The following is a 16,064-nucleotide window of genomic DNA, read 5'->3' as shown; positions in this document are numbered from 1 at the left end:
GCCAACGGACATCTCTACTTAGACGTCTAGTTTGCATCTTACACGCGACTGTATCAAGTAGGATGCCTTGAGTTTCAACTGATAGAAAATCCAGTTCAAAATAATTTTAAAATAGAGAAAATGTATCATTACAAGGAACAAGATGCCTCGGTCTAGGATTGGTTTAAGTCTGGTCTAGTGACATCATCAAGGACCCATGTTCTTTCCACCTTTCTACTGTGCCGTCTTCGAGATGTCTACTTTGTCCTTGGGCCATCTCCCATCATGTGCGCAAGATGGGCACCTCCATTCTAGGCATCATATCGAGACAAGAGGACATCCAGCAGGGGGTGGTTATTGCTTTCTTTTTGCTTCTCAAGAGTTTGGAAATCTTTCTCAGAAGCCTCCCAGCTGACTTCCACGTAAATCTCACTATCCAAAACTTGGTCACAGGCCCACCTCTAAACCAATCACTGGCAGTGGGAATATGGACATGTAAACAATTTTTATACAAAATAGAAGGAATAAGTATACTAGAGGTAGTAGTTACAAATAAAGGGGAAGTGATGGAGCTGGGGAATTTCAGAAAGAATAAGTAGTGTTTGAACTGAATATTGAAAAATTAGCGAGGTTCACTTGTTAGGGAGGGAGATAAGGGCATTCTTGACTGATGGGACAACATACACTGATGACTGGCTTAGAGAAATTCTAGGATGTTCAGGGAACATTGAGTAGACCCCAAAGCCGGTGCATAGAGTTTGTGGGGGGATGTGGAGGGAAATGAGATTAGAGAGGTAAGATGAGGGGTCTAACCTTGAAGGAGGTTTGGCCTTAATTTTTTGGCAGTGGTTTCACTGTAAAGGAATTTTAGCAGTATTTAGCAAAAGACTTCTCTACTCACTGTGTGAAAGACATACTCTCTTTGAATTTGAGGCTGATTGTCTTACCTATAGTTTTTGCTTTGCCTCTCCCACCTGTGTTTTTCTCCTAGCTGTAGGAAGGGAAATTTAAATTGCATACGTTATCTTTGATCTAGTTCTTTCTTTATCCATCACATCAATAAGCAAATTCTGTTGACTTCTCCTTTTTTGCCTCTCTGCCACCTTTTGGTGTTACGTGTATTTCTCAGGCCTGCCATCAGAACCCTCCATTTTCTGTCCCAACTCCGTATTTACAATGTTGTCACCTCCTAATCCCCGGCCAGACTCCTTTGGCTAGGCCTTTGTCTTCATCACCCCCGGAATATACTATGCTTATTCTTGAAGATACCTTTATTCACACAGCCCTCCCCTCCACCTGTCTTTTAATTTCCTCTCTGCCTTTTCGGATCCCTCCCGCTTGTCAGGACCTAGCTCAGATCTCATGCCCTGCACGGGGCCTCCGATAGCCTGGGCGTCCGACGTCCTTCCTGCCCTTTTAAATAATTATATGGCACCTTTAAAAGAAATAGCATTTGTTTTATTTGGCAATTGTGACTTATTTTTTCTATATAGTTGCTTGCTCTCCAAACACTCTTTAAGCTTGTAAAGATTAGGGCCAACACAGTAATTATTGGAAAGAATGAGTAATATCTTTTCCTTATATTAGATTCTTGGTGCTTCGTATGTAGATGATAGTCAAAGCTTATGAATAAAGAGTAGAGTGCGAGAATTGCACAGAAGATGCTTCATGGGGGCGCCTGGGTGGCTCCGTCGTTAAGAGTCTGCCTTCAGCTCAGGGCATGATCCCAGAGTCCTGGGATCGAGCCCCACATCGGGCTCCCTGCTCCGCTGGGAGCCTGCTTCTTCCTCTTCCGCTCCCCCTGCTTGTGTTCCCTCTCTCGCTGGCTGTCTCTCTCTGTCAAATAAATAAATAAGATCTTAAAAAAAAAAAAAAAGAAGATGCTTCGTGGGGGTGCCTGAGAGGCACAGTTGGTTAAGCGTCCAACTCTTGGTCTCGGCTCAGGTCAGGACCTCAGGGTCATGAGACCAAGCTCTGCATGGGGCTCCACGTTCAGTGCTCAGTCTGCTTAAGACTCTCTCTCTCCTTCTGCCCTTCTCCCCAACTCTCTTTCTCTTTCTCTCAAATAAATTAAAAAAATCTTTAAAAAAATGCTTAATGTGTAAGCTCTTCTTAACTATAAATGTCACTTTTATAATCAGAAAAAAAGTCAAAAAGCTATTTCTCTCTTTGGAGGGAAAAAAGGAGATCTGGGCATTCATAAATAAGCCTTGTATTTGATAACAGTTTTAGTAAACAGAGTCCCGTCACTTCCAGGACTGTGGGGTGCTGGGTATACTGTCTTGTGAGACTCGTAACCGTAACTCAGTGTGCTGAGGGCAACAGCCCCAAGCCTAGCCATCCATTCTTCTCTCTGTTCAGCTCTACTTCCCAAAAGGGAGAGAGGATCCCTCGGGTCTGTCTGCCAGCATCCAGTGTAGAACGCCTCTACTGAGTAAAGCTGTGCTCTGTGCCACCACTTTTGCCTTTAATTTTGGCATAGTTGTGGCATGGTCACCTGGTTTTATTTCATTCAGCCTGCAACTTGTGTTTAAAAAAAAAAAAAAAAGGACCATTAAAAAAAGGAAGAGGCAGCAATGGATATTGGCCGGTATCTGAGGCTTCATGGATTTCTTCCACATCCTGTTGGGCATCTTGCCTTAAATGCTTTCTTACTAAGGCAAAGGACTGAACAGAATCTTCCATGGAATGGTGTTAAGTGTGGTCATGTCTCTCCACCCTGAGAAAGTGTGGTGGACCCAGTTTTAGAAAAACTTTTTGGAAAAACCTAACCTACACCATGGGTAAGGTTGTGGGCTTGATCTCATTTGTATCACACGTATTTCAAGACCATACATAATATATTCCCGTAACCCAGGCATCCCCAACCTGAGATTTATAAGCTAATTTTAAAGATTCTTTTTATTTATTTGAGAGAGAGAGAGAGCGTGGCACATGAGTGGGGGGAGGGACAGAGAGAGAGGGAGAAGCAGACTCCCTGCTGAGTAGGGAGCCTGACACTGGGCTCGATCCCAGGACCCTGAGATCATGACCTGAGCTGAAGGCAGCCACTTAACTGACTGAGCCACCCAGGCACCCCAATAAGCTAATTTTAATGTTCAAAAGTCAAATGGAAATCATGGTGAAGCTGGACAGTCTAACCGAAAAGTTAGATGGCTGTTTGTTTTTTTTTTATATTTGGTTAGTAAGAAATACAAAAGTATGATCTAAATGCAAATTCTGAGACAATATTTTAAAAGCAGTGCTCCATGGGAATGTGACAGGAGAGTTGGGGGTGGAGAGGGGCGTGTATGACAGCCCTTCTTGTTGAAAAGGTTGGGAATGACTGTGTGGCAGTAGGTGACCAGATGAATTAGGTAAAAGAATGGAAACAAATAACCCAAACAGTAAATGTCAGTGCTGGAAGGGAACCCCTTAACTGTACGGCTGAAGAAGCCAAGGGCTGGCAAGGTCAAGTAGCCTGCCAGGCGGTGTGGAAGAGCGCAGCAGAGCCCGGCTCGGGGTGCAGGGTGTGGTCCCCGTTCCGCTCAGTGTCCCCGCATCCCTGCTGTTAGGGCCCAGCTCTTCGTTACTGGCCTGCCTTGCCATCCAGTAATGTCATTTTTATGCAAACTCTCATAATTTTCAGATAATCTTATTTTCTCAGACCACCTTGAGACTCTTAGTGCCCAGATAGCCTATTTCGTTTTCTCTCTTTTTATTGAGATAGAATTCACCTACCACATAACTCGCCATTTTAAAAGGTACAGTCCCGTGGTTTTTAGTATATTCGCAAAGTTGTGCAACCATCGCCTGTATCTAATTCCAAAACATTTTCATCCCCCGAAAAGAAACCTGGAACCCATTAGCAGTCCTCGCCTGCCTACCCCCAGCTCCCGTCAGTCACTAATTTACTGTCTCCATGGATTTGCTTATTCTGACCATTTCATATAAATGGAATCATACAACGTGTAGCCTTTTGTGTCTGGCTTTTTTCACTTAGCATAATGTTTTCAGGATTCATCCATGTTGTACTCTGTGTCAGTATTTCATTCCTTTTTTTGACAGATAATATTCCATTATATGGATATGCATTTTATTCATGCATTCATCGGTTCGTGTATATTTGGATGGTTTCTCCTTTGGGGCTATTATGAGTAATGCGATGAACATTTATATGCCAGTTTTCGTATGAACATTTATTTTCAGTTCTCTTGAGCATATACCTAAGAGTGAAATTGCTGGGTCATATGGTAACTCTGTGTTTCCCTTTCTGAGAACCGTCAAACTGTTTTCCACAGTGGCTGCACCCGTTCGTATTCCCATCAGCAGTGCACGAGGGTTCCTTTTTCTCCACATCGTCGCCAACACTTGCTGCTTATTGTGTTTTTGATTTTAGCCCTTCTGACAGGTGTGAGGTGGTGTCTCATTGTGGTTTTGATTTGCATTTCCCTGATGATGAGTGATGGTGAGCATCTTTTCATGTGTCTGTTTAGCCCATTTCATTCTATGTATTTATAGGGAGGGAAAGAGACAGAATGAATGAGGGGGGACAGAGGGGGAGGGAGAGAGAGAATTTTGATCCCACACTGAGTGTGGAGCCTGATGCAGGGCTCGATCTCACAACCCTGAAATCATGACCTGAGCTGAAATCAAGAATTGGACGCTTCACTGACTGAGCCACCCAGGCGCCCCGCCCATTTCATTTCTCAAACTTATTTACCCTTCCCTGTCTCTTGCCTTTTTTCATCTTCGTTACGTCATGTTCACTATGGAAAAATGCATGCAACAAACCCTAAAATTACATAAATCTCTGCTCTGCCACCCATAATTTATAACTTCTTTAAGAAAGAGTTTCTCAAATAAGGAGAAAGGAGCCAGCAGTGAACCCCTCCCCCCTACCTACTGGGAACTTTGCCTATTATCAGATTATATCAGTGTGGGTACTGTTATTCTAGTTTTACAGGGTGAAATTGGGTAAGATCAGTTGCCTTGTCCAAAGTCATATACCTGGCTAAGTAGTATATTGGGGTTCACACAAGATCATTATTTTACATTTAGTGTTACTTATCACTGTTCTTTCATTCAGCTGTTAATTCACTTATGATCATGGATATGCTGTAGAGATTGAGAGGGGTGTAGGAACAGGAGAAAAAATTAATTTATAAACCTGATTTAACTAGACATTACAAATAAGGAAAAGGAAAACTCTGCTCTATAATATGAGGTCTTAGCTTGGGGTTTATGGATCCCTAGGGGCTCCATGGATGGGTTTCTGGAAATGGGCAAACTCCTTGAAATTGCATGTAAAATTTTGTATGTTCATTTTTCTGGGGGAGAAGATTTTTAATTTTCCAAAGATTCTCAAAAGTTCAAGAATTGCTGCTAAGAAGAGTCACATACAGATTTATGGGAAGGAACAGACAAGCAATATGTTAGCATTTGTCTTTTCCCATTGGCCATGTTTTGGGTATGTTATGGTTTGGGTGAAAACTTCTCATCTGCTGTCAGATATTTTTGTTTTAGACTGTTTGTTTATGCCTGCTGGTTGAAGACTATTCCTGTTAAACTTTTTTTCCAAGTGTTAATTTCTGAAGTGTAAAAAATTTTCTGTGAATTAGAAAACAGTAACAATCCTTTGTCTTTTGGTAGGTCTAATATGTAAATTCTTGCATTTCCTTTTTCTTAATTCTGGCATTTCCTGATGTTGTTTACACATCTGAAATATTTGTTATTTTTATTTCTATAAAATATAAGAATGTAATGAGGGCCTTTCTCAGTTATTTTCAGTTTCTGAATGAGTTTTTCATTCACGTTCATGATGATCTCGTCAGTTAACATATAGATAGGCCTCTCATAATGGCTTACATTATAGGTAGCCACAGTCTGAAGAACGATTCACAAGGCCTCTGAAAGTCTCTGATTTTTCTTAATAAAGCTAATGAGCAGAATATCAGTTAATAATGATCAGGGCACTCCCACAGTTGGCCATGTTGAAAACAGACTAGTGCATTAACTCGTTGCATTCCATAAAGCCCCTTGGTTCAAGGCTAGACTGAGACTTTCCCAGATTATGTATCTTATGGGTATGTTCTGACTGTTTCTAAGGGCACAGAATTTCATTTGAGCGTTCCCTGCAGTGAGGACTTTGTCAGATTTTAGTGGAAAAGATAGCACTAATACAAGACTCTTACTCTTCTTTTTAAAAGGACTCCTTTGTTTAAATTATATTCTCCTGTCTGTGGGTGATGTTTGTGAATTGAATAATGGAAAGATGTTTTGAATACACCTTGTGATCACTCAGGTCCTGCAGGGTCGCCTACTTAGTATTTGATTTCTTCTTTGGCCCCAGGGGGTTACGGGTGAAAGTTAAGGTTGCTTAAGCCACTGGGATGAGAAATGCATATTCGTTTTTATTGTCTTCTATGGCAATGTTGGGACTGTTGATGCTTGAAGGTAATTAGGTAATGCCTTAGGGGGAGTACCTCTTCTTTGTCCTCTTTCTCCTAGCTTCTCCTGCGTATTATTGAGGAAACACAATGGCAGTCTCATTTAAATGCATGTGTAAAAAAACTACAGTGAAAATTTATTTTTATAAAAGCTTTGTCTAAAACTGAAGGTGACAGGCATTTCTCAGTTCCATGTCTTACAGATAACCGATTAGATGGACTGCTTAAAAAATAATTGATGTATGAAATTGTATTAGGTGAGATTGCATTAAAATTAGTTGTTTTTCACCTATATAAAATACAGGCATCGGAGAACGTTTTACAACATTGATCTAAAATGTGGAGCAGTGATGTGTGTCCTTTGAGGTTTTGCTTGTTGTGAAGTTGACTCCCACATGTTGTGTTGGTAGCTTTGCTGTGCAACCCAGGCTGATTTTGTGCTCACCCTTGGAAATGAAGGACATTTATAGAATGCTGTGGATCTTGCGACAACTTTTTTCACTGTAGATTTTGTATCCGTAACTTGCACTTTACACGTCAAGTTTAAGGTCCACAGATTTATTCAGGTTTCATCCATTGAAAGCCTAAGAATTTTGTTGCAAGAAGATGAACTGAAACAATTTAAATCTTCACTTGGTCAGCCTGGTGACTGTGGAACACGAAGTGCAGATGAGTCACTCTGAAAACTGAAATGTATCCATGTGAGTTTTTCTAAAGATTTTTTATTTGTTTGAGAGAGAGCACAGCAGGGGCAGAGGCAGAGGGACAAGCGGGCTCCCCGCTGATCTCAGAGCTCAGTCCCAGGACCCCGAGATCATGAGCTGAGCCGAAAGTCAGATGCTTAACTGACTGGGCTACCCAGGCGCCCTTCCATCTGAACTCATCCAACATTCGAGACCTTGTGGAGGGAGATGGGCGTTCACTAGCTAAGGTTAAAACTTAGACCCTTGAATACTAGTCTAGAATTTTATTTTTTACTTTGTGTCATTAGAGATTTGTTGTTGTTGTTGTTGTTGTTGTTCAAGGTCTAAATACGTCGTTTAAAGTAATTGTTATTTACCAAGTTAGCTCAATAGGGTTGGTTAGCTGGGATGAGGAGTTAGAAAACCAGGATTCCAGCCCTTACTCCCTCACTTAACCAGCAATGCCACGGGAACGTTACTACACTGAGCCTTAGCTGTAAAATAGGAACAGTCCCAAGTCACTGTAGGGCAGTGATGCTTAAAGGAGATAAACAAAACCCGGTGTGGTTTCATTCCTGTCTTTTTCATGTTGAGTTTCTTGTGTGCAACTTGCCTACTTCCCTTCTCCATCTCTCTGACTTCTGCTTGTCCTTCAGAACCAGCTCCAGCTTTAGCTCATTTCTGAAACTTCCTCTGACAGGCCCAGCACCTTTTACACCAGTTACTCACCTCCTCGTTCCGCACTTCGTCTGCACCTTGTATGTAAAGGTGAGTGTGTTTACCCAAGAAACACAACAGTGCTCTTGTAAGCATTTATACCTACTGACTCATTTAATCCCAGTAACACACCATGAGGCAGACACAGTTATTATCCCCATTTTACAGATGCAGAAAATGAGACGTGGAGAGGTTAAATAATTCGCCCAAGGCCCCCGAGCTCTGGTATGTGTCAGAGCCAGATTTCCAGTGCAGGCAGTCAGGCCTCGGTGTGTGCTCCTCACCGCTGGGCTGGGCTGTTTTTTGTCGTTTTCCCTGTTACGCTGTTCTGTGATTACCGGTTTTCACGTCTGCCTCCCTAGTTAGACCTTTGAACTGGCTCCAGCTCCCCCAATACCAAACACATAGTAGGCACTTAATAAATGTTTAACAGGTGTGTGATAAATGTGCTCTGTGCGAACTGTAAAACATCGTATAAATGCGAATTATTATCACCACTACCATATACACTTGGTAAATCAGAAGTACAGTTTACCGAACTTGCAGTTTTGCAGTTTGCTGTCTTGGCTCCCGCTTTTCAAGGTGGCAGACTGAGGTTTGGATTGGTAAAATTTAAGGGTTGACAGTACCAAAACTTGGGTTAAACGTGAGCTATAGTTATAGGTCCCGTCATTAAGCCTGTTCGGTCACGCATTCTTTGCCATAATAATACAGCTTGTTTTATGTAAAAGAACAAGGTCAGAGAGGTCTGAGTGATTCTCACCGTACTTGATAAAATTACGTAGCAGTTCAGGGTCTTAAGTAGTCAGTCTTCCATTGTCCACCGTAGGTATCTTCAAAGTTGTCTTACTCTTAGAGGTTCTTTTTAAGAAAAAGACAAGGACACAGTGAGATTTCATTCATTTCAGACAAGTAGAACCTACTGTATTAAGAAAAACTTAGGGTCGCCTGGGTGGCTCAGTCGGTTAAGCATCTGCCTTCGGCTTGGGTCATGATCCCAGGGTCCTCAGATCAAGTGCCATATCAGCTCCCTGCTCAGTGGGGAGTTTGCTTCTCTCTCCCTCTGCCTCTGTCTCTGCCCCTCTCAAATAAATAAATAAAATCTTAAAAAAAAAAAAATTAAGGGTACCTGGGTGGCTTGGTCAGTTAAGCGGTCAGCTCTTTTTTTTTTTTTTTTTAAGATTTTATTTATTTATTTATTTGTCAGAGAGAGAGAGAGGGAGAGAGCACAAGCAGGGAGAGTGGCAGGCAGAGGGAGAAGCGCGCTCCTTGCTAAGCAAGGAACCCGATGCAGGACTCGATCCCAGGACCCTGGGATCATGACCTGAGCCAAAGGCAGACATTTAACCAACTGAGCCACCCAGGCATCCCAAGCAGTCAGCTCTCGTTTGATTTCCGCTCAGGTCATGATCTCAGGGTCCTGGGATCCAGCCCTGGGTCGTCCTCTGCACCCTACATGGAGTCTACTTGAGCTTTCTCTCTCTCCCTTTCTCTCTTCCCCTTCCCCCCCACTCACGCACTCTCTCTCTCTGTCTCAAATAAATAAATCTTTAAAAAGTAAAAGAAAAAATTAAGCTTTTAGTGTGGACATGAGTTTTAAACTCAATGTAATTACAGGTAGGGAAATGAAATAATTATAAGGAACACATTCTTATAAAAAAAACTTTTTAAAATTATAATTCAGATATTTAAATTTTTATTTTTGTCAGTACTGAAAATTTAGTATAAAAAGGTTTGTGCTTTTATTTTATCCTAATTCCCAGTATTATCTTTCCTACTTCAATTTTTTTTAAGATTTTATTTATTTATTTATTTATTTATTTATTTATTTATTTGACAGAGAGAGAGAGACAGCCAGCGAGAGAGGGAACACAGCAGGGGGAGTGGGAGAGGAAGAAGCAGGCTTCCAGCAGAGGAGCCCGATGTAGGGCTCGATCCCAGAACGCTGGGATCACGCCCTGAGCCGAAGGCAGATGCTTAACGACTGAGCCACCCAGGCGCCCCTCTACTTCAATTTTTTTTTACTTATTTTTAATTTATTTTATCTTGCTTAATTGTGTGTTTGTTTTATTACATGTAATATAATATACATATCTATATCTGCCCTTCAGGCTTTTCTGAAATACACTGTCCTTCACAGACTTTTCCTGATTTCTCCAACTAGGAGTGATTTTTCTCTTCTAAACTTTCAGATTTCTACTTTTTCTTTACTCAAGTGTATAGTAGTTGTTAAATAGTTATGTGACTGTCCAAAGACTTTGAGATGAGTTGTTACTTGGCAAATGTGTCACTAACATACTTTCCTAATAAGAAAGAAGTGAGTAGCCTTCTGGAAAAGCCATAAAGCTTTGGGTAAAGTGTCAGACCATTATTAGCACAGACCACCTGTCCTCCTGCCCATCCTTCCTAGCGGATCTTTTTTGGGGGCGAATTTTGCCGATACGCACTTACCTTTCCCTCCTTGTTCCTTTCCATTTCTTGGTAGTTGTTCTTCTGGCCCGATCCTCATGGATGGTTGTACGCCTTAGAAAGCTCTGCGTTCAGCAGGACCGCGGGTAGTTTGAGCTTTGGAGACAGGCCGGTGGAGGCGGTTCTGCCAGTGGGTAAGCACAGGTGGCAGAGTGATACGCTTTACGCAGCTGCCCTTTCAACCTGAACAGACTCGCCCCAAATAGAATCTTTCTAACACATGAGGAGGATGCATAGGTACCTATTTTAATAGAGAGAAAACTGTTGGATTTGTCAAAAATTAACTACGAAAACGTTTCAGGGAACAAAGTTATTTTTCTTTTAAGACTAAATGTAAGTAAACATTCTTGAAGACGCTGTAAACTTATTTTGTAGTCCACTTGGGGGAAAAAATGGCATGAGAAAAAGCGCATTCTGGAGGTTGTACTTTATCTATAATATGCTATTATATTTTCTAGTTTTTTCTTTTCTTAAGATCTACTTATTTACTTTAGAGATTTTATTTATTAATTTGAGAGAGAGAGAGAGCATGAGCGGAGGGAGGGGCAGAGGGGGAGGGAAGAAGAAGCAGACTCCGTGCTGAGCAGGGAGCCCAGGACCCTGGGATCATGACCTGAGCTGAAGGCAGATGCTTAACCGACTGAGCCACCCAGGAGCCCCTAATTTTTTCCTTAAGATTGTATTTTCTTCCTACTAGTTGGTCAAGAATGTAGAGTGCCAGGACTTGTTGCTTCTCGATTTGTATACCTCTTAATAAACATACCACATTTTTTCCGAAGTTGTATAACGTTAATTATAGCAAGACACTAAGGAATGACCTGCTTTAGTTTAGAATTTATTTTAAGAAGCAGGAGAAAATGATCTCTAAGAACTTGTTTTAATACCAAAGAGAGATGAATTAAAACAGCTTTAAATATTAACGAGGGTCATTTCTTATTTGCTGCTTCTGTCTGCTTTCAGGTTCTTAGAGCTCAGTGTATTCACCTAGAGAGTATTCTAAAAAATGAAGTTAAGATGATTTGTAATAAGTAAGTTAGAACTGAGGATACACATTAAGAGTTGGATAATGAAACGTGGAATGTTCTAATTTCCCTAATGTGCTTTTGGTTTTGTAAAGGTTACTCGATTGTGCTCTTAGGAGATAGTTTAAATCTTCTGGAAGGAGAATAAAGGAAGATTATCTTCAAAACTGAGATAAGGCAAAAGGTGCCAAAATCGAATGAAAAAAGTAAAATGTGGGCAGAAAGCCTGTGTGTGTTTCAAAGTGAACAGTCAGACTACATCTTCTGCCGTGACTGTGTGGCTTGTTCGTGTTTCTGTGAGTCTCCCTGATTGTAATAGTGGGAGGTACGGGTCTCAGGCTCGTATGCGAGTGCATGTACGTGTGCGTCATAAAATAGAGTAAAGAGCTCTAACTGTAATTTTTTTAAAGAAAAAATAGTCTTATTTTCTAACTTACTAAGTAGAGAATTCCCCTGTGAATTCAGCCCTTTGTCTTTCTGATTTTTTAACTTTTCACTTAGTAATTCTCCGGTCTGTGCTGTGCAGCTGAGGACTGAGAGAGCTGATACATGCAGGATGTCCACACGTGCAGATTCATAGAGAGCTACGTTAGTGAGGTGGTGCTGCCGGGACAAATCAGTCCCCAGTCTCGGCAGCTTAAGTCAGGAAAGGCTTGCTTTCTCACTGCATGGCCATGGTCGGTCAGCAGGGAAGCTCTGTGCGTATCGCTCGGTGATGCAGGCTGATGGAAACAACCGTCTTCTTGTACATGACTGGTCTCCATGCCTGAGATGGGAAAGAGGTCTGAGGGTCTCTCGTTAGCCATGAGATACGGTAGCTCAGCAATGACGCTCGTCTCTTACTTCACAGCACGATGGCCAGAACAGTCAGGTAGTCCCTCGTGCCGACAGCGGGGGCCGCAGGGGTAGCACTGCCTTCGCCAGAGACACAGCTGGAAACACTTGACAAACCATCCTTTTGGTCATCAGACCCTCAGTCTACTCTCTCTCATAGGCAAAATACACTCAGTCCCTCCACAAGGTAGGGGACCCCGAGGCCCTATCCAGTCACGCATCAAGCTCAAAGTCCAGGATCTCTGAGCGACACAAGGGTCTGATGATTGCTGGTCTGTCAGTGAGGAGATGGTGCGCAGTCGTCTCTGCACTGGCTCCAGATGTTGCTTTTCTCCGTCCAGAGACTTGGGAAAGAAATGGACACATGATCCCTGCCCCCGCATACAAAACGCAGTCATGACTATCGGCAGCATAATAAAAATACTCCCCATTTGTAAGGGGGAAGAGTAGGAGATATGTAGCAAATTCTGAAATCTCTGAGCAGTCATTGAGCGGGCCTCCTCAGGGTTGGGGAATGTTCTGGAATAGACCCTGATTTGGCTCATTAGGGGTAGCTCATCTGTCTGTGTTTTCTTTGCTCCCTAGCTTCATCCTCTTGGTTCCTCCTTTTTTTTTTTTTCCTGTTATCTTTGGTTGTATGTGAGATGGGCAATGAAGACTCTGCCCCCTCAGGGGAATGGACAGCGGGCAGCTTTCTTATCCTGCCTCCTGCCATAGGTGCTTGAGAACCCAGAGACCATCGTAAGTCTTGACAGTCACTGTCTCTTTAACCCAGTCTGGAAGTTCTTCTGGAAGTATAACTCTCAAAAACTTAATCGACTTTTTGTAGAGTAGTTTCCGGTCAGCTCTGTGGGCCTTCGCTGCAGCCACAGTTCTTTCCTAATCGTACATGAATTTGCTACACAGCTCTGTCTTAGTACTTCTTCCATGACTTAGTTTTGAGTACGGGTATTTCTGCTGTGATGCCATAAATGCCTTCCTGGCTGCTGCAGAGTCATACTTTAAAATCAATGGGGCTTATGAAAAAATCAGGTTGGGGCAGAGCACTCAAAATCTGGGAAACACTGCGACCAGTACACTCATAGAAACAACAATAATTATAATAAATGTATTACAATAAATAAATATATTAAATATAATTATAAATATACTAAATCTCCATTGCCATACGCACCCAGCATCAGTCTGTTGAACCTTTCCAGACTTAATCCCCTGGGGGGTGGTTTCCTCCTCTGAGATTGGGTGGGGTCTTGAAGACATTCGCTTACAATAGAGACCAATTTCATTATAATTAAAAATTCGATGTATGAGATGTGTAGGCTTTGGCGATCAAAAACTTTTAAACACAGGAAGGGAAACATATGCCCTCAAGTTCACCAGATACAAAGCGGAAAGTTTAGTGGTTCCTGAAGCCAGTGAACGAGCCACTACTTGCATTAAAGGAGGTACACAGGTAGGATGTTCAGCTTTTTTCTTAAGGTCCTCGTTTATCGCTAAGCCTATCTTGTTCATTGTGAGCAAGCTTTCTCTTGATCCCTTGAAGCATTGACTTGCAGGGGAAAATCTCGTATTAACCACCAGGACTTCGGTGTTCCACTGACATCATTCCCCTATTTACTAATAGCATTTGAACTAATTCACGTTAGAGAAATAGGCTTTGTAGCAAAATACACTAAGAAAGTGCTTCAGTGAGAGAACCTTCCCGCGTCTCTCTTAGAAGAGCTATTTTCCCGCGCACCGCCTTAATCCATTGGGACGTTTTATCGTTTTATCGGTGGGGGTGGAGGGTACGTCTCTGGCTTGATTCTGCCTCAGGACTGAAGTCTAGTCGGCATTTGTAGCTCACGACCTTCTCTGTTGTTAAGCATCTGCTTCTTCTAACCTACGTATCGCTGACTTTCTGAACTCCTTTCATCCCGACTAAACCCACCGGTTCTTTTCTGAATTCATCCTCTGCCTGTAATGATTGGTCAGGTAGAGCCGACGGTAGCCAACACTGTCTTCGCAGTCCATTTTCCTGTGGGAGCTGTGAGTCCTCTGTCTTCTGAGATAGGTGATCGTCTCACTGAGAATTCGCCACTGCTGTCCCGTTAGCCTCCTGTACCTGTGGCCTTGCCCATTTTCACCAGCTCCTAAGCTTTTGCCACGTATTTGGGTTCTCTGGATGAGACAGCACCCCACTTCTGGATCCCAGCTGTGTCAGCTAGGAGAGGCCATGTTCTGCACGACGCTGCAGTACTAGCCAACGTAAGATCTCTGAGGTTTTAGAAGCACAGTCTGTGTAAAATTAAATGAAAAAGAGAAAGAAAATCCACTGTGCCATGGGTAGCCTGCAGGTCACTGTAGTCACTCCGGGACCTGGGTGGATAGCAGTGACAGCAGTGGTCATCTTGAAGATTGGTGGTCCCTGTGGCGGAGGGAAGAGAGGTCTAGAGGGTCTCGTTGGTTAGAAAATGCCCCGTCCTCCTGTGCACCACTTCTGCTCATGATGTCCCGCCGTCCAGAAGCAGTCACACGGCCCCACCCAACAGCAGGGGAGGGGCAGGGCCAGAACACGCAGTCCTGCCACGTGCCCAGAAGGCTGAGAGCCCAGAGGTCTTTGGGAAGAACACATTAATTATGACCACAGAGGATTTCCCCTCAATTATTTTTCTTTGTCTTCCTGCTTTTTGTTTAATTCCTGGCTTTTGCTGGTTAATTGAATTTTACAGTCTCTCCTCCCTTGCTTAATTTGAGATAATTAATGTGAGTAAGTTTAATGGTATTTGTAGTAGTTTAGATTAGTTCCATGGGTCAGAAGTTTTGGCACATGCAAAATAAGGCTAAGTAGAATTAAAAGCCACTGAGATCTTCCTGCTTAAAATATGAGATGGGAAATTTTGATATGTGCAAAAAGATATGTGGTTGTAGGGACAACCGAGTTTAAGTTATTTTAGAGTGTCATTTGCCAGAGTAGAAATAGACCATGAGCCGTGGTGTCAGGCAGGTCTGGGTCAAGCACTGCTTCTGTCATTTAATAGATATGTAATCTTAGACAAACTATTTAGCCTCTTAGAGGCATAATTTGCTCATTTATAAATACAAATAAGTACAAATATATCTACAGATGTCAGGTAAAACATGGTGGCATTTATCACCAGGCCTTTCAGAATTCCACTGAAATGAAAGTAAAATTACTTTTTACTTTTTAATTTTTTAAAAGATTTTATTTATTTGTCAGAGAGAGAGAAAGAGCACAAGCAGGGGGAGTGGCAGAGCAGAGGGAGAAGCAGGCTCCCCGATGAGCAGGAGTCCAATGCGGGGCTCCATCCCAGGACCCTGGGATCAAGACCTGAGCTGAAGGCAGACGTTTAACAACTGAGCCACCCAGTCATTCCTGTTTTTAATTTTAAAAATTTTTAATTTTTATGGGGATGGGGGAGAGATGGAAGGAAGGGCAAGGGGAGAGAGAGAGAGAGAGAATCTCAAGCAGGCTCCACACACAGCAAGGAGCCTGACACAGGGCTCAATCTCATGACCCTGAGATCATGACCCGAACCGAAACCAGGACTTGGACGCTCATCCGACTGAGCCATGCAGGTGCCCCAAATCCCTTTTTTTAAAAGAACAAATCCGTAAGGACAAAGAAAACAGAAGATAGTAACAGAGAAATGACAAAGTAGTCATGGACTACATATTAGAGTCATCGTCATGTAAGAACAAATGTTGATGTAACAAAAAGCTGTGATACGACTATATTGGGAGGATTGGGAGCAATAGGTGAGAAAAAACTATAGTGGCAGACAAGTAGTAACAAAATGAAAAAAAAATCAAGAAATAGAAATATCATCATGTTTAGCAATATGGAAGGAAATACTGGGGAGGAGGAGCCAAAGGAGTTGAACATTTTCATCTCCAGGCTGCGGGATCAGGTAGGATGGAGTCGACAGAGG

The 16,064-nt window shown here is 42.5% G+C and overlaps 1 protein-coding gene across 7 annotated transcripts in view; it reads left to right on the top strand.

The window, feature by feature from the left end:
- Nucleotides 1-16,064, top strand: part of ZNF652 (zinc finger protein 652) — a 60,574-nt gene that overhangs the window by 21,440 nt on the left and 23,070 nt on the right. The window contains exons 2-3 of one of the 7 annotated variants that reach the window (XM_045813722.2): nt 7,791-7,858; nt 10,293-10,410. The exons of 4 other annotated variants lie outside the window; for them this stretch is intronic. The gene's annotated coding sequence lies outside the window, so the exon portion shown is untranslated. The remainder of the gene's footprint in view (nt 1-7,790; nt 7,859-10,292; nt 10,411-16,064) is intronic. 2 more of the 7 variants (XM_087854482.1, XM_087854483.1) reach the window with 2 other exon arrangements.

This window comes from Ursus americanus, chromosome 23 (assembly GCF_024610735.1).
Source record: "Ursus americanus isolate L20-20 chromosome 23, mUrsAme1.1.p, whole genome shotgun sequence".
NCBI classification, from domain to species: Eukaryota; Metazoa; Chordata; class Mammalia; order Carnivora; family Ursidae; genus Ursus; species Ursus americanus.
This window is presented reverse-complemented; position numbering and strand designations above follow the sequence as displayed.